Source organism: Pan troglodytes, chromosome 7 (assembly GCF_028858775.2).
Source record: "Pan troglodytes isolate AG18354 chromosome 7, NHGRI_mPanTro3-v2.0_pri, whole genome shotgun sequence".
NCBI classification, from domain to species: domain Eukaryota; kingdom Metazoa; phylum Chordata; class Mammalia; order Primates; family Hominidae; genus Pan; species Pan troglodytes.
Genome location: NC_072405.2, coordinates 26,806,074 through 26,832,540, shown reverse-complemented (window position 1 = coordinate 26,832,540; position 26,467 = coordinate 26,806,074). Strand labels below are relative to the sequence as shown.

The 26,467-nt window shown below is 41.7% G+C and overlaps 1 long non-coding RNA gene across 2 annotated transcripts; it reads left to right on the top strand.

The window, feature by feature from the left end:
- On the top strand, positions 1-26,467 carry LOC134810668 (uncharacterized). 2 transcript variants are annotated; one of them, XR_010159223.1, is made up of 5 exons: positions 1-128; positions 4,541-4,568; positions 4,667-4,736; positions 22,583-22,847; positions 25,784-26,237. It is a non-coding gene; the product is annotated as an uncharacterized LOC134810668 (long non-coding RNA). The 2 variants fall into 2 exon arrangements; XR_010159224.1 differs by lacking the exon at positions 1-128 and adding an exon at positions 22,118-22,190 and having other exon boundaries at positions 3,707-4,568; positions 25,784-26,467.

Sequence of the window (26,467 nt, the reverse complement as noted above, 5' to 3'; positions counted from 1 at the left end):
AGAATTCCAGATCACCCCGTTTCTGCGCCTGCAGAAACTTCTTCACACTGATCAAACTCAGAAGGAAATGAAGTGTAAAGCTAAATGCCAGTAATGGATGTAAAACCATCACGTGGCCTAGAACACAGGTATTGTGGTGACAAACATTTTCTCCTTCAGGCAGATGTACAGTGGAAGTCAAATTAGAATTAGAACAGAGATTTTGGAGTCCAGAGAAGCTGCCTATAACTCCCCACTCTGCCACTTATGGACTAAGTGATCTGGGGCAAGTTACCTGATCTGTACCTGTTTTCACATTCAAAAATGAGAACACCTAGCTCATAGGGTTGTTATGAGGCTTAAATGAGGCAGTGCATACAAAACAGCCCAGCACGTGGCCCTTAGTAAGCCCTTGCTATAAGAATGGTAAACAGTATTAACTAACATTACTTTATTAACATCATTCATTCCATTAATCATCATTGTCAGCTGGTTTTTTCCTGCTTCTGGCCCAGAAAGAATTATGCCTTTAGCACATACCTGGGCTCATCCACTGTGTGTTGACTTTGTAATTTAACTCAGCAGAATTTTGGAGAAGGCTACTTTGCTAACCCTTAGCTTGCACATAGAGGTGAACATTATCATTTATCATTTATATTGTCTATTTTTGTTAAGATCTTGATCCTCTAGAAAAATCATTTTCCAGTGTGGTAGCCACTAACCACATGTGACAATTTAAATTCAAGTCAGGTAAATTTAATTTCTGCAATTCCTATTAAGTGTTTATATCAGCAAGGGGTATTACATTTTGTTAAAGCTTTTTATCCACCAATGGAGATAATTATATGATTTTCCCCCTAACTTTACCGACATGGTGCATTATATGGACAAATTTTCTAATTTTTAACCATTTTATATTTCTAGGTCAAACCTATGTCAAAAGACACAATTACAAGAAATATAGTTTAAAAATCTGATTTTTGTTTGCCATTTTAGAGTCAGGCAGCATTTCTTTCTATAGAATGAGCGCCCAACTAGGCATGACAGAGCAGTTGGTTTTTGGAAGGTGGGAACAAGGAAACAGAAAAAAGTGGGTTGGTTACCAACAGGTTACTTCAGTTTATTTTTTCATGTAAGGGTTAAAGCAGAAGAAACTTCCTTATGACACTGTCTGAGGTTGACTGGGCCCTCTCTGATTGGTTGCTGTGAATCTCCTATTTTCAGGAAAAACAGCTCTGTTTGTGGATCTACCTGATTCCTTCAAGTTTCAGTTTTATTCTGTGGCACTTATCATGAGTGGCTCCATTTTGGTTTGGTTTGTTGGCGTCTAAAGCAGGAGCTCAGTCCCAAACACTGGCTTCCCATAATTTTGTTTAACACCTACACAAAATAATCCAATTGGTCATTATTCATTATTTTAAAATGTGCTGTCAGATTCTCTTTGCTAATTTTTTTGACTTTTGCATCAATATTCATAAGTAAAATTGGTTTGATTCTTTATTTCTATTTATTCGTTAGTGTTATTCTTGTGTCATAAGAAGAATTTGGAATTTCCTAGTTTATATTTCAGAAGGTTAGAATTATCTAGACTTTGAAAAGCTCCCTCTTTGAACTATCTGGGTACAGTAGTTCTTTACAGAGTTGATGTCTAATAACATCCTCTACCTTTATGGAAATTGGTCCAGTATGGTGCATTAATGTCTACTAGGGTCAATTTTGATTAATTGTATTTTCCTAAGAAATTATACACTCCATCTACATTTTAAAATGTATTTTACATAAAGTTGTGCAAAGTAAGCTCTCATGGTTTTTGTTCAATACCCTGTGTTTCAATGACTAGTATTGGGGCTCAGAAGATAATATGCCAAAGTGTGGCTCTTAGAAGCAGCCTCAGAACCAAGGTCTCTCTGAACTTCTTCCCTCCTGGCTCTCTCCCCTCATTCCCCACTAAACTGACCCATAGAAATCAGAGTTCTTCTTCCCCAAGTTGGGTCATAGAAACCAGAATCCCTCTTGCCCAAAGCAAGCCAAAAAATCCTAGAAATGTTACTCTACCCTTCCCCCACCTTTCCATAAAGAAGTTCTAACCTACCTTATCTGACAGTAGACCATAAGACCCTTATTCCAGAAGGGGTCCTGCCCTACATCCAGGAGGAAGAAATGCTACCCAGAGAGGCAAAGAAGAATCCCAACAGGCCTTGCTGCTTTTTCCTCATCCGTCTACTATTCTTAGATAATACCCTTTTTGTCCAATCACACTGCTAGCTTTCATTGAACCAAAGTTTAAAAATAGACAGCTTTCTCTGGGTCTTTGGGTCTTTATTTCTGAAGTGTCCTGTGTCACCTAAAATTTTAATTACATAAATTTTTTATGCTTTTGTCCTTTAACCTGTCTTTTGTTATAGGAGTGTTGGCCATGAGTTTTACGATGGGTGAGGAAAGGTATCACACCTTTCTGCCCCTGCACTAGTTTCCCCATGACATTTCTTATTTTGTGAATTTGTGGATTTTTCAATTTTTCCATAGTTAAGTTAGAGTCTGGTTTGTATATTTCTCTGCCTTTTTCAAAGGTTTTTCTGTTAATTTCTGTTTTCACCCGTATTTTTTTAATGCTTTCTTTATATAGGATTTTCTTTTTCTCGCTTTTTGAATTGGAAGTTTAATTCCTTTACTTTTATTCTCAAGTATTTAATAATAAATATTGGTTATTATGTAATGAATTAAGTATTTAATATTTTATTAGATAATTTATTAAGCATTTAATAATAAATATTGTTGACTTTTTCTCTAAAAATTTATTTCTTTTAATAAGTGAGTCATCTCCATTTTAACTGTGAAATGTAGTGGTTATATCATGTTTTCATTCTTGTAACTGAAAAAAAAAATTTTGCAATTAAGGTTTCCATTTCTGCTTAAACCCAGGCTTGTTTGTTAGAGATATTTTTCATTTCTAAGTTGAAGGGCCTTGTTAAATGTTTGTTACTGTGGGAGAACAGAATATACCACCCCAAAATATGACTCTAGGAGACCAGAATATGCCACCCCAAAATAAGCCTGTTTAGCATGATGATTATTTTGAGCTGATTATTTTGAGAAACTGCAGACAGAGGAAAAGCTCCAAAAATGGGTAGAAGTTACCCTTTTGTAGAGGAAATCTACATGTACAAAGGAAACCTTCATTTGTAAGAGTGTCTCCCTCTGTACCAGGAAGAGGAGAATCACTAGAGAGTCTTCTCAATGGAGAAAGCATGGACTTGATCTGCATAACATACCTTACCCTCGTTTGCCAAGCTTGTCCTGGGCACTTACCCGTAAATGGCCTTTCCCACTCCATTCTTTTTTTGCTCAGTAGGCTAAGGTATTAAAACCTGAATTCACAGTGATATGACTTGGCTTTGTTTCCCCACTCAAATGTCATCTTGAATTGTAATCCCATAATCCCCACCTGTCATGGGAGGGACCTGGTGGGAGGTAATCGAATCATGGGAGAAGTTTCTCCTCATGCTGTTCTCATGATAGTGAGTGAGTTCTCACGAGATCTGATCACTTTATAAGGGGCTTCCCCCTTCACCCAGCACTTCTCTTTCCTGCCACCATGTGAAGAAGGATGTGTTTGCTTCCCCTTCGGCCGTGACTGTAAGTTTCCTGAGGCCTCCTCAGACATGTGGAACTGTGAGTCAATTGAACCTCTTTCCTTTAGAAATTACCCAGTATCAGGTATGTCTTTATTAGCAACATGAGAACAGACTAATACACACAGCCACCACTTTGAGATTTACTCATTTCTCTGGGTATCTCTGTGAACCCAAAAAGTATCTGGGACAGTTCTCAATCAATTTAGAAAGTTTATTTTGCCAAGATTAAGGACACACCCATGACACAGCCTCAAGAGGTCCTGATGACATGTGTTCAAGGTGGTGGGGCCAGAGCTTGGGTTTATACATTCTAGAGAGACATGAGACATCAATCAATATGTATAAGATGTACACTGGTTTGGTCCAGAAAGTCAAGACAGCTCAAAGCAGGGGCTTCCGGTCATAGGTAGATAAAAGACAAACAGTTGCATTCTTTTGAGTCTTTGATCATCCTTTCTCTGAATACACAATTTACATGTGAGAGGAGTGTAGAATAGTAGTCACTTATGCCTTAGACTGCCTCAGTGAATCTGCATTTTTCCATGAACAATAGGGTAGAGGAAGCAATCAGATATGCATTTGTCTTAGGTGAGCAGAGGGATGATTTTGAGTTCTGTCCTTTGTCCTGCACCTGTGAAAATAAGCTATCAATTTACTTTGCCAAACTGAAATTCAAAAGAACTGTTTTAGGGGAATTACTTTGTGGACAAATTGTGAGGGAGGTATGTAGCTTATCTTTGTAGCTATCTTATTTCGGAATAAAATGGGAGGCAGGTTTGCCTGGTGCAATTCCAAGCCTGACTTTTCCCTTTGGCTTAGTGATTTGGTGGTCCCAAGATTTATTTTCCTTTCATATTCCCATGTTTACCTGAAGTATGCATGCTAATTAATTTGTTTTTCTCCTCTTAATGTCTTTTTTGTTGTAGGGACCCATTCCAACTGAGAACTTTAAAGGTAGAGAGAAAATTATATTTTCCTCCTCTACAGTATTAATGTCTTATTGGAATGTGTTGTGATCGGAGAAGATTGTTTATATTATATCTATTTCATAGATGATTGATATCCCTTTGTAACACAGTATGGATAATCTTCGTGAATGTTCTTTGTGCTCCTGAAGAGAAGGTATGTTCTATAATATTAAGGTTTAAAGTTTTACATATATCGATAGATTCTACCTTAGTGATTGTGGGCTCTTTTTGTTTTTTAGGTCCGTAAATATTTAAGTATTTTCCATTAGCTTGTTCTGCCTTGGACTGAGAGTTACACATTCAAATCTCTTATTATTTGTGTGCTTCTCTCAATTATTAGTATAGTTTCTGCTTCATGAGGGTGGTTGCTATTTTGCTGGTGTATAGATCATGATAACTATTAAATCTTCATTCTGAAGTTTGAACTTTATCATTTTTAATCGCTTAATAGTTTTCCCCTGAATTCTACTGTTCTCTATAGGAATCATAACACTTTTTCCTTAGTGTTTGTATTTGTCTGGGTTACCTTTGCCTAGACCTTTATTTTTAACCTTTCTAAATAACTTTGTTATAGGTATGTCTCTTCTATGCATCATAGAATTGGGTTTGTGAGGCACTTTTGAAAACTTTCTTTTAACAGGTGAATCAACTCAGTTTATACTCATTGATGTGACTGGTATATTTGGTCTCAAGTATGTAATCTTTTCTAATGTTATCTTTAGCATGCATATGACATTGTGTATTTACTGTGTTTTTCTCTATATGTGATCTGTTTCATTGGATTATTTCTATCCCTTTTAGAAATTAAAAAGAAAAACTAAAAAAAAATTGGCAAGTGGTACTGGTAAATGAAAAAATAAATAAAAATTTTTTTTTAGAGATGGGTCTTGCTGTGTTGCTCAGGCCGGTCTCCAACTCCTGGCCTCAAGTGATCCTCCCACATCAGCCTCCCTGGTAGCTGGGATCCTCCTGCCTCAGACTCCCTGGAACTGCCACACCTGGCTTTTTACATTCTTTAATCGCTTTGTTAAATTGAGATGAAATTCACATAACATAAACTTAACCATCTTAGGAGGGTGATGTCAGCAAGGTGACATAGTAGGAGATACCAGCCTTCATCCCCTCACAAAGGGCAGCAATTAAGCAGCTATCCACAAATGAAAAAAGCCTTTGGAGGGCTTAAGGGTCCAATTAAGAATGTGCCCAGCAACACAGTGGAACAATGGATGGAGAATGACCCCTGCTAAAGGATCACTGGAGAGACAGCCTAGCTGTGGCACATCGAGATGGCTAGGAACAAAGAAATTGGGAAGGGCCATCATTCAGCCATGCGGTGGGTTCTGTCACAGCCCCCAGTGGCCTGCTCTTCAGAGAACAGCAGAAGCTTTCGCCACTGATGTAACCAACAGCCATCACTGCCATGAACCCCTCAGAGAAGGAGATGCTGCTCTTTACCTTCCCACAGAAATTAGACACTGTTGTGCCAATGGGGACCAGGACTGCCACCCACCCCTCCAACCCTCTACCCATCCCAGACCCCAGAGCTGTGGCTGCTCTGTGCACACCATGCTCCAGACCCCACCCCCACCACTGCAACATGAACTCCTGTGCCTCAGACGTCAGAGACAATGCCACAGCAAGCACGCCCCAGTCCCTGGAGCCCCTGGCCCCATGACAGCTCCATGAACACCTGCACCACAGACACTGGAGCCACCACTCCAACAGGCATGTCCCTGGAGCAGCAGTAGCCCTGCTCATGCCTGCACTCCAGAGCCCAACTCCACAGCCACTGTAAGAGTACCCACACCTTGCATACCGTTGCCAATGAGGCAGTGAGGGCTCCTGCACCCAAGATGCTAGTGCCACCGCCACAGCAAAGCTTGGAGCTGTCGTCCCCTTACACATGCCTGCACTCACGATTCCAGCTGCATGGCCATTCCACAGGCACCACTCATTGACACCAATGCCACTGCTGCTGCCATAAAAAGATTTTCCTCCAAGATCAGGAACAAGACAAGGATGCCCACTCTTACCACTTCCATTCAACAAAGTAGTGGAAGTCCTAGCCAGAGGAAACTGACAAGATAAAGAAATAAAAGGGATCCAAATAGGAAAGTAGAATTTAATTTTTTTTTTGCAGATGATATAATCTTAGGTATAGAAAACCCTAAAGACCATCATAAAACTGTTAGAATTAATAAATAAATTCAGTAAAGTTGCAGGATGCAAAAGCAACATACAAAAAATCAGTTGTGTTTCTATTCACTAAAAACAAACTATCTGAAACTGAAATTTAAAAAAACTATCCAATTTGCAATAGCATCAAAAAGAGTAAAATACTTAGGAACAAATTAAACCAAGGAAGTGAAAGATCCGTACACTAAAAGCTGTAAAACATTACTAAAAGGAATAGAATAAGACACAAATAAATGGAAGTACATCCTGTGTTTATGGATCAGAATAATCAATATTATCAAAATGCCCATAATACCAAAGCAATCTACAGATTCAATGCAATCCACAGATTCAATGCAATCCCCATCAAAATTCCAAAAAAGCCACAAATATCAGCTCTGAATAAGAAGAACAAATCTGGAAGCATCGCATTGCCTGATTTCAAAGTATATTACAAAGCAAGAGTAATAAAAACAGTATGATACTGGCATAAAAACAGACACATAGACCATTGGAGCACAATAGAAACATCAGAAGTGAACCCACACGTATAATTAATCCTTAACTAAGGCACCAAGAAGACACGATGGAGAAAGGATAGTCTCTTCCAACTGGTGCTGGGAACACTGGATATCCAAATGCGAAAGAAAAAAAGAAAGAAAAACTGGATCCTTACCTTACGGGGCACACAAAAATTAACTCAAAGTGGATTAAAGATTTTCAGTGTAACAATGTAAAGTACATCAAACTAAAAATATATGCACACCAAGGAAACAGTCAACAAAATAAAAAGGCAATATTTCTTCCATGAAATGGAAGACAATAGTCACAAACCATATATATGATAAAGAGTCAATATTGAAAATTTATACAACTCAATAGCATGCAAACAAATAGGACAATTTAAAAATGGGCAAAAGACTTGAATAAACATCCCTCCAAAGAATATATATAAATAGCCAAGAGGTATATGAAAAGGTGCTCAATATTAGTAATCATCAGGAAAATGCAAATCACAACCACAGTGAGATATAACCTTACTCTAGTTGTAATGGCCATTATCAAAATGTCAAAAGGTAACAAGTGTTGATGACGATGTGGAGAAAAGGGATCCTTTATACCTTGTCGTGGGAAACACTATGAAGTTTCTCAAAAAATGAAAAACAGAATTACCATTTGATCCAGGAATCCCACTACAGAGTATCTATCCAAAGGAAATGAAATTGGTTTGTTAAAGAGTTATCTGTACTCCCAAGTTCACTGCGACATTATTCACAACAGCCGAGAGATGGAATCAACTTAGGTGTCCCTGGATAAAGAAAGAAATTGTGATGTCTACACACACACACACACACTCACACACACACAGGAATAATCAACTTAAAAAAAAGCAGTGTGGGTGCCAGGTGCAGTGGCTCATGCCTGCAATCCCAGCACTTTGGGAGGCTGAGGTGGATGGATCACTTAAGGTAACGAGTTCAAGACCAGCCTGGCCAACATGGTGAAACCTCATCTCTACTAAGATACAAAAATTAGCCGGGCATGGTGGCGCATGCCTGTAATCCCAGCTACTCGGAAGGCTGAGGCATGGGAATTGCTTGAACCTGGGAGGTGGAGGTTGCAGTGAGACGAGATCGTGCCACTGCACTCCAGCCTGGGTGACAGAGTGAAACTCCATCTCAAAAAAAAAAAAATAATAAAGAATCCTGTCATTTGCAACAACGTGGATAAACCTGGAGGACATTACTTTAAGTGAAATAAGCCAGATACAGAAATACAAATACACATGCTCTCACTTTCATATGAAATGTAGTAATGTAGAACTCAAGGAAGCAGAGTAGCAGAGCAGTTACTCCAGGGGCTGGGAGGTAGCAAAAATGGGGAGATGTTGGCTAAAGGGTACAATCTTGGAGTTATGAGATGAATACGTTCTGAAGATCTCATGTACATTGTGATGGCTGTGGTTAATAATGTATATGTAAAATTTGCAGAGATGGTGGAACTGATGTATTCTCACTACAGAAAAAAAGGTTACTATGTGAGGTGATGGAAATGTTAATTAGCTTGACGGAAATCATTTCACAATGTACACGTATATCAAAACATCACTTTGTATACATTACATATTTATATATTTTACTTGTCAATTATACCTCCATCAGCAAAACTGAACAAAAAAAAAACTAACCATTTTAAAGTGAACGATTGGGTGGTATTTAATCCATTCACCATGCTGTGCAACCACCACCTCTATCTCATTCCAAAACATTTTTTATCACCCAGAGAGAAAACCTTGTACCTATTAAGCAGTTGACCCCCATTTTCTTCTTTCCCACAGCCCCTGGCAACTGCCAGTCTGCAATCTGTCTCTATAGATCTTCCGTTGCTTTTCTGAGCGTGTGGTAAAATATATATAATGCAAAATTTGCCATTTTAAACCATTAAGTGTACAATTCAATGGCATTGATTACGTTTGCAATGTTGTGCAACCATCACTATTATTTCCAAATCTTTTTCATAATCCCAAACAGAAACTCTATACCCATTAAGCAATAATTCCCCATTCTCTCCTCCCCCCACTTCCTAGTAACTTCTATTCTGCTTTCCTTCTCTATTAATTTGCTTGTTCTAGATACATCATAGAAGTGGGATCATACAATAATTGTCCCTTTGTGTCTGGCTTATTTCATTTTGCACAGTGTCTTCAAGGTTGATCCATGTGTAGCCTGTGTCAGAACTTCATTTCTTTTTATGGTGAAATATACCATGTGTACACACCATATGTTGTTCAGCATTCATCTGGTGATGGATACTTGAGTTTTTTCCACTTTGGGGCTATTGTGAATAATGCTGCTGCTATGAACATTCTCATACAAGTATCTGTTTGAGTCCCAGTTTTCAATTATTTTGGGTATATATCTAAAAGTAGAATTGTTGGATCATATGGTCATTCTATGTTTAACTTTGTAAGGAACTGCCAGACTGTTTTATACAATGGCTGCACCATTTTACATTCCCCCCAGCAATGTATGAGGCTTCCAGTTTCTCCACATTCTTGCCAACACTTGTTATTTTCTGTGTTCTTGATTACAGCCATCCTAGTAGGTGTGAGGTGTAATCTCATTATGGTTTTGATTTGCATTTCTCTAAGAGCTAATAATGTTGAGCATCTTTTCATGTACTTATTGGCTATTTCTATAAGTTCTTTGGAGAAATTTCTATTCAAATCTTTTATTTTGTTGTTTGTGTTTTTGTTGTTGAGTTGTAGGAATTCTTTATATATCCTGAGTATTAAACCTTTATCCCTTAATCAGATATATAATTTGCCAAAAAAATTTCTCCTATTCAGTGGGTTGTCTTTTCACTCTCTAGAAAATGCATATTTATTTTTATATTTATGGCATTTTTGATTTTATTCTACTACTGTTCTTTATAAAGATAAGTCACCCCTCCCCTTTCCTTACTTGCACATATTCTATGTGATTTGTCAGTTGTAAATCAAATCTTTTAATTCTATTTTCTATTTGGCAATTACTAAACTTATTTTACACTGACTTTCCTCTCTCTCCTCCCAGGTTTTCGGCTTTGTTGTTTCTTTGAACATGTAAGTTTCATATTGTTTCTCCATTCTCGTCCTCATGCTTGTCTTAGTCTTTAAAGATTAAGAAATTCAGTGCTCACTAAGAGATGTTTTGTTAACGTTTTCATGACTTTCTCTTGGTTGGATAAAGCTCATATTCAAGTAAATTTCTTAGGTGGGGCTCCCAAATGTTGTACTATGTCTTGCATTTTCAAAACTTTTTCTATACCTTTAATATTGGAAGGACAGTTTGGCTAAATATAAAATCCTTGGCTCACATTTTCTTGAGTTTAAAAAAAATGTTTTACTTTTGTTTTGCTTTGGATGTTGCTGTCAGGCTATCTAATGCCAAGCTGATTTCCTTTTTTATAACAGCTTGGGTTTTAACCTTGAGAACTAAAGGATTTTTTTTTTCCCTTTATCAAGTCTGATTATTTTACTGAGATATCTCATGGTTGGCAATTCTGATTCAAAATTTCCAGGTCCACAGGAGATCCTTCCAATATGTATAGTTAGTTCTTCAATTTCAGAAATATTTGTTTGGATTATATTTAAGTATTAGTGCAGTTCTTTTGCCATTTTCTGAAACTTCAATTATATGTATGTTGAGTCTCTTTTGCCGACCTTCTATAGCTATCTTAATTTCTCTTGGATCCCTTCACCTCTTTCTTATTTTATCTTCTTTGTTTTGGCTATCTTTACTCCTCTATTCAGTGTTCCTTATATTTTGAATCAGTATTTTTTCTTGTAATCTAAATTTTTCAGATGATTTTCCTTTTTTCCCTTTAGTTTGGTTAACTCTTATTTCACAACTGTTTTTTTGTATTTCCCGATTTCATGGAACATCTTGAGATGTCTTTCATATCTTCAAATGTTTGTTCAAGTCGAGTTATATTTAATGCTGGTTGAAAGGTGAGTCTTCCCTGCTTTTTGTGGGGAGAGGGAGGAGGAGGACTAGAAAACTTCAGTCAAATTCTCACGCTGTGTTTTCTTCTTACAGTAACTTTGTATGTATATCAGCTATAATTTTCTGTTATTTGAAATACATTACGTTATTTTCGTAGACCAGTAATAACACGTGATTATTTTAAAGGTAGGTGTAAAGAGTTTGCATGGCTTACTAGGTTTCTTTTTCTTTTCTTTTTTTCTTTTTCATTTTTGTGATGGAGTCTCACTCTGTCGCCCAGGCTGGAGTGCAATGGCGTGATCTTGGCTCACTGCAACCTCGGCCTCCCAGGTTCAAGCAATTCTCCTGCCTCAGCCTCCTGAGTAGCTGGGATTATAGGCGCACACCACCATGCCCAGCTAATTTTTGTATTTTTAGTAGAGACGGGGTTTTGCCATGTTGGCCAGGCTGGACTTACTAGGGTTCTTAATTTAAGTACTTTTTTTCTCGGCATAGTAAGGTACAATTTTTTTTTAATAAATAGTGCCTCTGGGAAGGAAACGTTAACTGATTCTGTCGTTTCCTTTTTTTTTTTTTTCTAAAGTCCCCTTAATTTTTGCCACGTGGTTCTTCCTTTCCTTTCACCTACAAGCATTCTGCTCCACGTTGCCTCCCCCTCTTCCAGAAGTGGTGCTTTTCCAAAATTGCCATCATGTATTCTGAGCACTTTCAACTCCTTTCCTTCTAAGTCTCCTTTAGCCAGTGCTCTGCTCTACCAGCCCCCAGACCTGTTTTCAGAATTTCTTCAATCAGAGTGGGACTCTCTCTCTCCGGGGGTGATTTTTTTTCAGCGTTTTGCACAATTAGTCCCCCACCTGCACCCGGTTATTGTCTTCTCTTTTCTCTGTACTTTCATCTTTACTTTTGCATGAACTTTAGAATTGGCTTGGCTCATTCCGGATATTTCTCTTCCTGGTTACATCTGAATACAATTTTAAGACTTTTTTTCTCTTGTAGAGAAAAGCACACTGTAAACATATTTGGGGTAGTTTAACTTGTGCTTTTTTGCTGATTTGTATAGTTTTTGTAGGATGTAGGAATGTAGGAAAGATTTCTGTCTAGACTGCTGCTATTATTCTATGAGAATCAGGAAGTTTCTGTACCTCAGAGCTTTTATTTATGTATTTGTTTATTTTTGAGATGGAGTTTCACTCTTGTTGCCCAGGCTGGAGTGCAATGGCGCGATCTCAGCTCACTGCAACCTCCGCCTCCCGGGTTCAAGCAATTCTCCTGCCTTAGCCTCCCAAGTAGCTGGGATTACAGGCATGTGCCACCACGCCCGGCTAATTTTTTATCGAGATCCGGCTGGTTTCGAACTCCTGGTCTCAGGTGATCCACCCACCTCGGCCTCCCAAAGTACTGAGATTACAGGCGTGAACCACCTCCCCTGGCCACTTTTGTCTTAAGACAAGGGTGTGTAGAACTTACCTCCCAGTGTCATTTTTGGTACCAAGTGTCTTAATGCATGTGGAACTCCTAGCACATAGTAAGTGCTCAGCAAATTTTGTTGTTGTTGTTATCCTGATCCATGTTGTGAGTCTTCCCTACTTTGCTTGCTGTCCCAGGATCCTCATGCATCAAAAGTCCCCTGGCAGGGACAGCTCATCTGAGTCTCAGTTCTAGATTCTCTCTTAGTAGCACATATACCAGCCCTGTTTTACTTCCCAATTCGAGTTTGATAGGCAGTCATTTTTATCATTTCTAGAAATCCTTTTTGTAATATTCTGATCTTTTCCCACTGAGAATAAGTGCTTCCTCAAAAGCAATTAATCATAGAAGCAGATGGCATGGTAATGGTTACAAATGCCTTATGGGTCCCAGCAGGAGGGCTGGGCTGGTGGCTCCGCCTCTCACTCAGCCTGCGCTACCTGCATGTGGTCGCTGTGCCATTTGGTATTTTATAAGATTCGTTCTTCCAAATGGAGCTGCTTTTCCTTTCTTCTACTTTGCATTTTTCAGTCCCTTTTTCCTGAAGTCTCATTCTTTTCTTGCACACTCTCTCTCCCTATTGTTACCATCTACCCTCTCTTGCACCCTTGGCCACAAATAGGTAATTACTCTAGCGTGTGTAATTTGTATGGATAGCTTCCATTTACAGCATCTCTCTTCCCAGATTGGAGTTAATATATGTCCCTCGTTCAGTTTCTCATTTTTTCCAGCTGCACTTACTAAACCATCACCATCTCAGGTACGGACTATATAACATGTAACAGAATGTAATGCATATATATATGTAATGCATTCTGGCCATATGACTCACTTAGGATGAGGCACTGGGAAAAAAATTGATCCTTAGATCTCAAGCCCTTAATGAACAATGTTCATTCTTGTATCACCCCTCAAGCAATGGCTTATGCTATGCAAGGGGCAATTGTGGCAACACAGAAATGAAGAACACCAAAGTATTATTGCTCAAGAATACATGAAAGTCATTGCAGTCCAGCTTCCTACTTTTGCATAGGAACTGTTCTTTGTATCTCTATTTCTCTAGTTCTCAAGAGAGTGCCTACTATGTAGAGTTGCTGGGCAATGTGGTAGGCTGAATAATGGTCCCCAAAAATATTCAGTTCCTAATCCGTGGAACCTGTGAACGTTATATCATATAGCAAAAGGGCTTTGCAGTTGTGACTAAATTAAGGATCCTGAGATGGGAAGATAATCCTGGATTAGTTGGGTGGGCCGAATATAAATTCAGGGATCCTTATGAGACAGAAGCAGGAGCTCAGAGAGGAAGTAAGACATGCAATAATTAAAGCAGAGGTTGGAATGAAGAAGGGGTCAGAGCCAAGGAATGCAGGTGGCCTCCAGAAGCCAGAAAAGGCAGGGAACAGATTCTGCTGTTGAAACTGATTGAAACTGATTTGGGACTTCTAGTTTCCAGAACCGGAAAAGAATAGATCTGTGTTGTTTTAAGCCACTGTGTTTGTGGTAATTTTTTTACGGCAACAATAGGAATAGGAAACAAATACAGGCAACAGCACTTACCTCTTTACAAGATTTATTTGCCTTTCACTTAACTTTTATTTTCATAGACAGGGCCTCACTCTGTTGCCCGGGCTTGTCTTGAGCACCAGGCCTCAAACGACCCTCCCACCTTGGTTTCCCAAAATGCGGGGAATACAAGTGTGAGCCATCATGCCCAGCCTTCACTTAACGTTTAACTCCTGAGTTAAGGGATTTGCTCAAGTTTGCAAGGATGGTTAGAGACAAAGTGGTCATTAGAACTAGGGAGGCCATATGTATCAGTTAGCTTCTGACACATAACAAATAACCTCAATTTTACTAGTTTTAAACAATAAAAATGTATTTAGCTAACGATTCAATGGATCATAAATTTAAGCTAGGCTCACCTGGATAGTGTATCTGCTGTTGAATAAGTTCATCTAGGCATCTGCAGTCAGCTACCAGGTCGTCTGGGGGTCAGCTGACCTGTGTTGGCCTCAGCCAATAGGATTTGTTTGTACTCCACATGGTCTCTCAGGCTCCAAGAGGCCAGCTCAGGCATGTTCACATGGCACCTGGGCAGACTTCCAAGAGAAACAGTAAAAACAGGCAAGGTATGTGGAAGCCTTGGCTAGGAACTGGCACATCACATCCACTATGAGTTTTTTTGTCACTTTTTTTTTTTTTTTTTTTTTTTTTTGAGACAGAGTCTCCCTCTGTCACCCAGGCTGGAGTGCAATGGCACAATCTTGGCTCACTGCAACCTCCCAGGTCCAAGCGATTCTCTTGCCTCAGCCTCCCAAGTAGCTGAGATTACAGGCATGTACCACCACGCCTGGCTAATTTTTGTATTTTTAGTAGAGATCGGGTTTCGCCATATTGGCCAGGCTGGTCTTAAACTCCTAGGCTTGAAGTGATCCACCTGCCTTGGCCTCCCAAAGTGCTGGGATTACAGGTGTGCGCCACCACACCCAGCCACTTCCACTTAGTTTTATTGGCCAATGTCAAGTCATAAGATGAGTCCAGATTCAAGGCAAAGGAAAAAGATCCCACTGTTTGATGAAGAAGCTGAAAAGTCTCATTGGAGAAGATGTTGATTCAGGGAGGAGGAGCCGTTTTTGTGATATTCCCTGTCATATGATTCACTTCTTAAACTGGTTCACTTTTGAGAATGAAAGGAGATGTTCCTTAGAATTATATCAAGCCAACGCATAGAAACTAGGACTGTCCCAGGTGTTAGGGTATTAAGACCCACGTCTTCTGACTCGCAGCCCAAGGCTTTTTCTACTTCCCCACACTGCATTATGATGCAACTTTCATGACATTGGGAAGACACCACAGAAACTTGCCGAAGATAGAGCTCAAATCCAAGTCCAAACCAAAGATTAACATAAATGATATTCCTGGTGCACAAGTAAATACCTATAAATAATTTGTTTTCCCATTTCTCTCTGTAACCCAAGTATCTTCTTTACAACCCTTCCCTGAGGGCTTTTTCACATCTAAGCAGTTATCAAATGTATCATTGGCAACAAAGATAGGTGATGCTCTAAATTTGGCTAAGTTTGGTGCTAGGTGTACAGAATGTGTGTGTGTGTGTGTGTGTGTTCTATATGGACATGCATTTTATAAATATATATGTAAAACGAAAATAATTTCCAGAGCTCCCAAATGAAGCCTTTCATTTAAGTATGTATGGATGGAGTTCACCTCTGTGACATTAAACCTTGTCATAGATTTCTGTTGACCTGAACTGCAGGGCATCTGGCCTCCTTTTCCAATTTTGCCAAGCCTCCCAAAAGCTTATTTCAAAAGCTTATTGTATAGCTTGGTTTATAAAAAGCACTATTTTTCTTTCAAATAATATAGTGTTTTTGAAATAGAATTTCTCCGTCAACTTTAGAAACTTTTGTACTATGGTTTAAAGTCATCAGCTGGGTCGTTTTGGAACTTACTTGAAAACCTAGAAATCCTAATGTATGTGTGGTAGCTTTTTAATAACATCCCAGCAGGCAGGCCTGTGGGCGTTTTCTCTGTTCTTGGACAGACCACTCAGTTGAGAGTAGCTAATATATTTGGTTCCACCACTTCCATTTTAGCATTCCTAGATCAAATCTCCATTTGATCAGTTTCCCCATTGATGAAGCCTAGAGGCCTCTGCTTAACTTTGGAGTCCCTCTAGAACCAGGCCTTACCTACATGTCCTGCCTTATCCTTGCAGCTCTGAGATATATATCATCTGCCAGCCCATGAGGTTCATTCTCCTACTTTCCCCTAAACATGCATTTCCTGAGAAACACATCTCATCCCTCCTCTGATGGTGGAAGAAAGAGAAGAGCGCAGATGGCAGTGACAAGGGAGACTACAGCTACACCATCACCGGGTGGGATGGTGGTGAGCAGCGCGTGTCTTCACACACAAATGCCTGTTGTCCCTATTCAGCATGGCTAGCGTGGGAGGCCACATGCTCTGCAGTAAGAGAGGGCCCAACCTGCCCTCTCAGTCAGACTGTGCCCTAACCATCTGCAATGCTGTGCCCACCCTAAATTACTTCTTTGGTTCATCAGCTCTTCCCTCACCCTCGATCCCATCCCTTGCTCCTGCCAATTACAAGCATGATTGTCCTGCCCACTCCCCAGCCTCTTATGTTTGCACCCTTTAAAGTTTAATCTATATACAAAAAGTGCCCACATCATAAGTGTACAGCTCCATACATTTTTATGGACTGAACATGTCCATGTAACCAGTATCCAAAATGAGAAGCAGAATATTGCCAGCATCCCTTACCTCCCCCCCCCGGTATTTCCTTCTATTCCCTCACTTCCAAAGGTAACTACTATCCTGACTTCAAATACTATAGATTAGTTTTGCCCATTTCAAACTTCATAATGGGAAATCACACAGTGAATACTTTTCTGTGTCTGGTTTCATTTTCTTTTTTTCTGTTTTTGAGACAGGTTCTCACTCTGTCACTCAGGCTGGAAAGCTGTGATGTGATCTTGGCTCGCTGCAGTCTTGACTTGCTGAGCTAAGCGATCCTCCCGCCTCAGCCTCCGAAGTAGCTGGGATCACAGGGGCATGCCACTGCACCTGGCTAATTTTTAAAAATATTTTTGTAGAGTCGGGGTCTCACTTTGTTGCCCAGGCTGGTCTCAAACTCCTGGGCTTACGCGATCCCTCCCACCTTGGTCTCCCAAAGTGATGGGATTACAGGCATGAGCCACCACACCTGATCAGGCTTCCTTTGCTCAATATTATGTTGTTGAGACTCAGCCATGTTGATGTATATAGTTGCAGATTGTTCATCCTTTTTACTTCATGATATCCCTTTGTTTAAAGATGCCATGATGGGTTTACCCACTTTCTTGTTGCTGGGCATTTCCAGTTTGGGTTTTTTGTAAGTAGTGCTGCTATGAGCATTCTTATACATGTTTTTGGTGAACCTGTATATGCATTTTTGTTGGGTGCATGCCTAGGAGTCAAATTTCTAGGGCCATGTGGCCCAGGCCTGTTCAGTTTTAATAGATACTGCCGAATGGTTTCCTAGGATGGAAACGATTATACACAGCAGTGTGTGAGCTTCCTGTTTGCTCCACATCCTCATTAATAGTATTTTCTGTCTTTTCACTTTATCTATTTGGTGGAAGTGTAGTAGTATGGCTGTTGTTTTAATTTTAATCTCCCTGCTGACTAAGGAAATAGAGAGAATTGGATTTTTTTGTTTTTTTTGAGAGAGGGTCTCGCTTTGTTGCCCAGGCTAGAGTGCAGTAGTGCAACCATAGCTCCCTGCAGCCTTGACCTCTTGGGCTCGGGTGATCCCCCCACCTCAGCCTTCCAAGTAGCTGAAATTGCAGGCATGCACCATCACACCTGGCTAATTGTTTTAATTTTTGTAGAGATGGTGTCTCACTTTGTTGCCCAGGCTAGTCTCAAACTCTTGGGCCCAAGCAATTCTCCCACCTTGGCCTCCCAAAGTGCTGGGATTACAGGCATGAGCCACCCCACCTGGCCAGGATTGGGTTTTGTAAGCCCGCAGCCCAGTGCTCCAGGGGGTCCCATGGAGACCCAGGTAGTCTTCCACAGAAGCCTGGCCCTTGCCTGCTCTCTGTTGAGTATGGGGCTTCCCACCCAGGCAGCCTCATCGGGGTGGAGGGGCTGGGTTCTGGGGAATAGCACATTTACTCCTGATGGAGTCAATTCTCAAAATAGTCAAAAATTCATGGCTGTCATAAAAATTTAAACACTCTTCCCCAGCTCTCTGGAACTTTGATCAAAAATGCAAATATTTGACTAATGTGCTTGGTGCAGGGTTGTTCACCACTGGGACAAAGAGCTTATGAGCAACAAATTTGCCAAGATAAAGCTGTGCGTTGGGTTGTGGTTGGAGAAACCCATACTCACATTGCACACCTCAGGCAACCCCTGAATCCTCTGGCCCTTCCTGGAAGGCCACTATTCCTGTGGTCCCGGGCAGGAGGCCTGTGCAAGACCCAAAGGCCATTCCAGAGAGACACTAGCCACCCCAGCGCAGTTCTCCTTTCAAGTTTCTTACCCTCCATGAGAGTCCTGTGGACTCAGAGCCTCTCTTAACTGAAACAATTAGAAGTATCTCCATGGAAATATAAAAGCTTTTTTTTTTTTTTTTTTTGAGATGGAGTCTCACTCTGTCATCCAGGCTAGAGTGCAGTGGCATGACCTGGGCTCACTGCAACCTCCACCTGCCGGGGTCAAGCAATTCTCCTGCCTCAGCCTCCCGTGCAGCTGGGATTACAGGCGTGCACCACCATACCCGGCTAATTTTTGTGTTTTTAGTAGAGACGGGGTTTTGCCATGTTGGCCAGGCTGGTCTCGAATTCCTGACCTCAGGTGATCCTCCCACCTTGGCCTCCCAAAATGCTGGGATTACGGAGGTGAGCCACCGCACCCAGCCCCAACATACAAGCTTTATCATTAGACTTTTGTCCAACAAGACTTTCCTGTTACGTGACCTCCAGTGAGTTTCCTGACCTGCTTTTTCACTTTGCAGAGGAAGATGCAAAGTTCAGAGAAATGACTCCATGCAGTCCTCTCAATCACTCCATGTAGTAGGTGCTATTATCATAAGTCCCTGTTGTGCAGATCTTCATTGCAGTAATTGTTTTTCCAATGAGGTGACCATTGCTCAAAACTATGATGTCCCATCGTCTCCTTATGAGGATGGATAACCAAACTCAACGATCTTCTTTTCAATAGAAACTTGAAGTGCTGAGATTGTTTTTCTTGGTAGGCTGAAATAGAGCCACAAAAGGTCTTTCTTTTCCACCTCCATCCTCAGTTTCCAAAAAGATTGTTCTGGAGAGTGAGACTTAGCTGGTTGTTTAATTTATTTTCTTCATTGTCTTTTGTTTTTTGAGACAGGCTCTTGATCTGTCACCCAGGCTGGAGTGCAGTGGTGCAATCACAGCCCACAGTGCCTTGACCTCCCAGGCTCAGGAAATCTTCCCACCTCAGTCTCCAGAGTAGCTGGGACTACAGGGGTCCCAGCACCACTGCACTCAGCTAATTAAATTTTTTTATGAGAAAAAAATTTTGAGGGGTCTCACTGCATTGCCCAGACTGGTCTCAATCTCCTGGACTCAAGTGATCCTCCGACCTTGGCCTCCCAAAGTGCTGGGATTACAGGTGTGAGCCACTGCACCTGGCAGGGTGTTTAATTTCTGTATGTCCACGGGCAAGCATCTGCTTTCTCTTTACTTGGTAATTACTTCTTGTCTCGAAGTAGAGGAGCTGTATCTAGCCCCCATCTGATGTTCTATTCGGCTGTTCTACTTTAAATTTCCTTCCCCTCTTTTCTTGACCGGCCTTTGTTCTTTTCACCAATCAAAGCTGAGCCCTTTATTGCCTAGAAAACTCCATCAACCACCCCTGCCCCTGGACTACAGCAACTTACAATTGGCATGAAACAATTTCGTTGGCAATGACCTTCTGTCCTAAATACTCTTTGCTTCCTGGGTGTTAGTCTTTTTGTACAGCCTACAACACAGTTATAAACTCTTTGAGGGCTGGCGCGACTCACTCAACCATTTACCTATCAGATCTCGGACGAGGTGATCAATATTTTGTTACTGATTATTTCAGTTGTGTTCTCAATCATATACATTAATGTTTTTTGTGGTTTTAATGCTTGCACCTTGTGGTGTGGTCATTTTTGTGTGTGCTGCTGCTGACTTTTTTCCCCAAGTAAAATCTTTTTCTTTGGGTATTGGGGAAAGTGGTGCAACATTTGGAGGGAGGGCCTCTACAAAAGTAGTTAGATGTTATCTGTATTTTCCTTTTTATTCTTGGCACGATCCTAATCCCCCCACATTTTTTTATGGACATCTCCTTCTGCGCTGATGGTGAGAATTCCTTAAGGCAGAACTTAATAGCTGCGTTGCCGATCTTCGGCTTTCAAGGTGTGGGTTCCTGGGAATAGCACATTCACTCCTATGGAGTCAGTTCTCAGATTTGTCAAAAATTCATGGCTATACTGAAAATTTAAACACTCTTCCCTGGCTCTCTAGAACGTTAATCAAAGATGCTAATATTTAACTACTGTGCTAGGTGCAGGGTTGTTCAACATCAGGATAAGGTGGTTGTGAGCAGTGAATTTGCCAACATTCAGGAAAGGAGGAGGAAGAAAGGCAAAGTCTAGATCATTCCCAAGTTCAGCATCAGCCCTTGAACAACGGAGAGTTAACTGCCTTCGCTCTGTGTTTTCCCCTTAGTTTCAGTAGTTTTTGTCATTTTTCAAAGGCATGACCCCCTGGTTGCGCCCACAGTGATTGAGAGCACGTCTATCTCCCTTACAAGAAAGAGGGCATGGTGCCAGGGCCTCGTGACACCCCCGGCTTCCACTCCCCCACTTCCAGGCTGGTTTCATGTCTCTTCTCTTTGCCCTTTGGCTTTTCTTTTCTTCAGAAATTTCAATTTTCCTTGCACCGAACTTATTAAAATTTAACAGTCACAGAATCTCGGTGTGTGACACGTGATGGCTTTCCCGATAACTTCATTTTCCTCTGTCATTGAAGAGGCCATTTTCAAAGTCACCCTGGACCATGAACAATTCTCACTTAATGGTTATTTGATTGTGTTTGTACACTGAAATTTTTGTCCTTTTGTCTCCTTGAGTCTGCTTTCTTTGGCCTACTACTAATAATATTATAATATGGGAAATAATAGTAATATAGGACATTTTAAATTCTCTCCTCTAAGAAGAGGCCAATGCTGGAGAGTGAATACTTGATAAATCAAACTCCCCCTGTCCCCATCCCATACCACCCCATCTCTCTCAATTCCTCACTAAGTGGTTTCCAAGGATGGAGAATGAAGATGAGGAGGCCGCATGTCTGGCTTCTGCCTTGCTGAGTGGGCTCTGGCAGTTGGAGGTGATCTGAGGAACTGTGTGGAGGGAGAGGGGGAAGAAATAATGGGATAGATTTTCGTGGAAGGGTCTTCAGGAAATGAAGAGAGATATTGAAAGAAAAGTTGTGTGAGATTTTGCTGTCGGGTGTGTGATTTCCTGATTTCCACCCCACCCCTGCCAAATCTCTTGTTTGTTTATTTATATGTTTTTGAGATGGAGTCTTGCTCTGTAGCCCAGGCTGGAGTGTGGTAGCACAATGTCGGCTCACTGCATCCTCCGCCTCCCAGGTTCAAGCAATTCTCCTGCCTCAGCCTCCCAAGTAGCTGGGATTACAGGTACCCGCCACCATGCCTGGACAATTTTTGTATTTTTAGTGGAGATGGGGTTTCACCATGTTGGCCAGGCTGGTCTTCAACTCCTGACCTCAGGTGAACTGCTCACCTTGGCCTCCCAAAGTGCTGGGATTGCAGGTGTGAGCCACCATACTCAACCAAATCTCTTGTTTAGTTTCAGGATTAACGTGTGGCAGAGTGGGGCACCTATTCTACAAAAATGGTTTAGTGCCAGGTGTGACTTCAAGGTGAGCACAGACCATGAGTGGAAGTGAACTAAGTCCCTCCCCAGCCCCTCTGCTCCAGTTAGTTTAAAACTGCCTCCCTCAACGTGTGACCAGGGAACATAAAGTGCTCTGGGACTCTGGGATGTAGGAGTTAGTCTAAGATGAGAAAACTACCACCATCTCCTCGGGGTCCCATCTACACAGGGAGCCTGTGCACTCTCTGGTCCCCTCAAGCCCAAGTGTGCTGTGAAGTTTGACAGGTGTCATCTCTGGGGTTTCTAAAAGGCTCCCACTAAAGGATGCTTTGTGAAAGTCTGGTTTTCCTTATCAGACACGAATCACCTAAGTCTCTCCTTGTACCCAGATGGCTAAATTTGGTTTATATGATCTCGCTGTGACCTTCTCTTGAACAGCTCTGTGCGTGCTGCCAAAATGAAAATGAACTATGTCAGTGCCGTGATGTCCAGTTGAGCTGTGACCTGGATTCTGGTCTCGCATACACAGAAGCAACTGAAAGCTGAGAATGAGGGGCCGCCGATGGCTGGGTGTGTGGGGGCATTGTATTACTTGAGCCCATCCCTTGAAAAGCTTAGGACTCCACCACCTCCACTGGGAACTCATCAACTCCTGGCAAGAAGAATGTCCCTGGGCACGGGGGACAGGGATCAGCTGTCCGAGGTGAGAGTCCTCCCTGGTGAGCCCACACCTCCACGTGGGGCACTGCAGGCTGTGAAGAAAGGTGAGCAAGATGACAGTGTCACTGCTGCTCCAGAAAGTAGGATGCGGGGCCCATCTGGCCTCGGCCCCCACACTTCTCACTCCCTGCTCTGTTGGTGCCAAGGCTTGACTTGCCTGTGAAAGGAAATGAGAAAATCACCTTGGAATTAAAAGACCAACAACAAATAGTCAACCTTGGAAGGGTCAGGCTGAATACTCTTTTCGAAATACAGATGGAGTACAGAACAGAATGCTTGGGACCAGAATTGTTTTGGACTTTGGACTTTTAGATTTTGGAATATTGTCATTATATTTACTGGCTGAGCATCTCAGATCTGAAAATCTGAAATCCAAAATGTTCCAACGTGCATTTCCTTTGAGCATCATGTCCACCCTCAAAAAGTTTTGTATTTTGGAACATTTTAGATTTTTGGATTTGGGATGCTCAAACCTCTATTAGGTTGAACAAATAAAACTGCCAGGGGTGGTCATTTTTGACCAGCAAAAATGTCAATTTCATATGGCTCAAACTGACGTGATGATGATTCCCCTTCTAAGTCTTCCCACTGCATTTGGATTAAAGACCATTTTTTTATTTTTATTTTTTTCTTTTGAGACAAGGTCTTGCTCTGTTGCCCAGGCTGGATTGCACTGGTGCCATCATAGCTCACTGCAGCCCTGAACTCCTGAGCTCAAGTGATCATCGTCTCAGTCTCTTGAGTAGCCGGGACTACAAGTGCCTGCCATCAGGCCTGGCAAATTTTTATTTTTTGTAGAGACAGCATCTTACTACGTTGTCCAGTCTGCTCTCAAACTCCTGGGCTCAAGTGATCCTCCTGTCTCAGCCTCCCAAAATGCTGGGATTACAGGTGTGATTGACGTAAGACCAAATATTCTTGACTGAGCCCACCGGGCTCCCCCAACTCTCTGTCCAGCTTCACGGCTGTACTTTTTGATCCTGATATTCTCCTAACAACCTCTCCACCTCTTAGTCTTGCTCATTCTGTGCCCTTCCTGGAGGATCCCCTCACTTCCCCAAGTAACTCATCCTTCAGATATGTGTTTGAATGCCAGTTTCATGGGAAGTCTTTTCTGACTAGGCTTTTCTGCTCCTCAGTGTGCTCAGAGCACCTTCACTTTCCCTAGGAGGTGTGATCCCGGCTTCTATTGATGGATCAGTGTCCGTGTTGGATGCTTGCCTCTCCCCCAAGGGGCCCTGCAGCCAGACACCTGGAGGTCCCTCCATGTGATTCGTCATGGAAGCTTTGCCTTGTTGATACTTGTTTGAATGCTCTGTATTGAAGTAATAATTTGCATGACCATATGATAAAGGATTTTGCATTCTCAGTTCAATAGGAACTTTAGCAACAGCCCTCAGACCATGAGAGTCAGAGAAAGTAATCAGAGGGCCCTGCCTTTTCTCTGCGTCCCCTCCAGCGGTGCCACTACCAGTAGGGCCTTACCCCAGCCTGGCTCCCTGTCTAGACTTCTGGTAGCACCTCACTAGACTGAGTCTTGAAGGCACAAACTGCTTGCCAATCGCTGCACAGGACATGAGGAAGGGCAGTGGTGAGTGCAATGAAAACAGTAGACATTCAACAAATATTTGTTGTTTGCATAAAACCTCAATACAAGAGAGATAAAAGTTTTATTACCTGTAGGCTGGAAATCCCTTTACCCTAGGAAAACTTCCCCAGCCCCAAGGACCCATGCAGCTTCCCCCTGCTTATAGCTCAGCAGTCTCCTGCTCGCTCTTTTCTTCCTGGCTCTCAGGGGCTAGCATAAGGCCAGTGTAAAAGCCCTTGTATAAACTTTCTTTCTTCCCTGGAGAAAACCATTCAGATAGCTCTAAGGACCACTGGGGTCCTCCCACTTCATTCTTATTTTCAGCCTGCAGTAAACATTTAGTTCACAACTGATTTGCTCTTCTGGGGTGTTCATGACAGTCACTTGAACTCCAGTGAGCAACCTGGCTAGTCCAGCTCTTAGCTAAAAACTCATTCCTCTTTCATCTGCACATTTCTGTACCCCACTCAAGTAAGTCTTTGCCTGTACCAGTTATCTAAAATCGCAAAACCAGTAACTTACCAAAATAAGTTTCACAAGTCTATGGGCTGGTGAGGTGTTTATTGCTGGGCTAGGCATGGCTGCTTTCGGCGGGGCTGGCTCCGCAATCTGCTGTCAGCTGCATGATCGAAGGTGGCCTCGGATGGGCTGTGTCGGCCCTGCTCCTCATGGTCCTTCTCCAGCAGGCTGGCCTGGCCTTGTTCATATGGGGACTGCGGGGCTTCAAGAAGAAGTACAGAAGTTATAGCCTCTTGAGGTCTGGGCTCAGAACTGCCTGGCTCCCTGTTACTTCTTCACATACCACTGACCTACCCAAGTTGCAGGGCCGGTGCAAATTCAAGAGATGGGCCATAGATGCTACCCCTTGATGGTAGGAGAAAGTTACATTGCAGAGGGTGTGATTCAGGGAAGGATAAAAATTGGGCCCTTTTTTGCCTTCCAGCCTCCACGTGTCCCCATATACAGGGAAACTGCCTTAAAAGTCAAGTCATTACAATGATATTAGCCCAGAATATCATTATTCTGATAATCAGAATTCGCCTGTTCTAGCTGAGGAAACTCCTGAGCTGCTCATAGGCATTTAGATATAAACAAAGCTGGAGCCAAATTTGGGTGGGGTTAAGTGGATTCTGTCCCCAAGACTCCTTGTGGATGTAAGGTCAAAATTTAGGTAACAATGCAGTTTTGCAGGTCTGTCTGGCATTGTACCTGTAGTCCCTGAAGTGAGTATTTCTGAAGAGGAAGGAGAAATAAACCAAAGCAAATCAGAATAAGAAAACTCCAATTTCCCCTTTAGAGTGGTAAAATCTTTTTTTTTTTTTCTTTTTCAGACGGAGTCTCTGTCGTGCAGTGATGTGATCTCAGCTCACTGCAACCTCCACCTCCCGGATTCAAGCGATTCTCTTGCCTCAGCCTCCCAAGTAGCTGGGATTACAGCCACCTGCCACCACGCCTGGCTGGTTTTTGTATTTTCAGTAGAGACAAGGTTTCACCATTTTTGCCAGGCTGGTCTCGAACTCCTGATCTCAGGCGATCTGCCCTCCTCAGCCTCCCAAAGTGCTGGGATTACAGCCGTGAGCCACCATGCCCGGCCTAGAGTGGTAAAATCTTAATAAGATTTATAGACCAGTTAGCAGCTTCTTGCTGATGTGCTGTATTCTGTACTGTACAGTTAGCATTGCAGGAATCAGGATGGTGAAGGGTACACAGGACCCTCTCTGTATTATTTTTGCAACTTCCTATGAGTCTACAATTATTTCAGAATACTGAGTTAAAAATAACTGGAATATGTACATTGTTAGTTTGTACAATTATAATTAAGCACCTGCCACCGCCTGGTGTTTACAAATTGCTAACTGGCACGGTCACCACTTCTTCAGATCAGCATCTATCAGCTCACTCCCATGTTGTTACTTGGTCTCCCAGGGAAAAAAACCACTAAGAAAGGTGGAAAAGAAACAACAGGCACATTCTCTTTTGTTACGTTATTTCTCACAATAAACCTTTTCACTTTA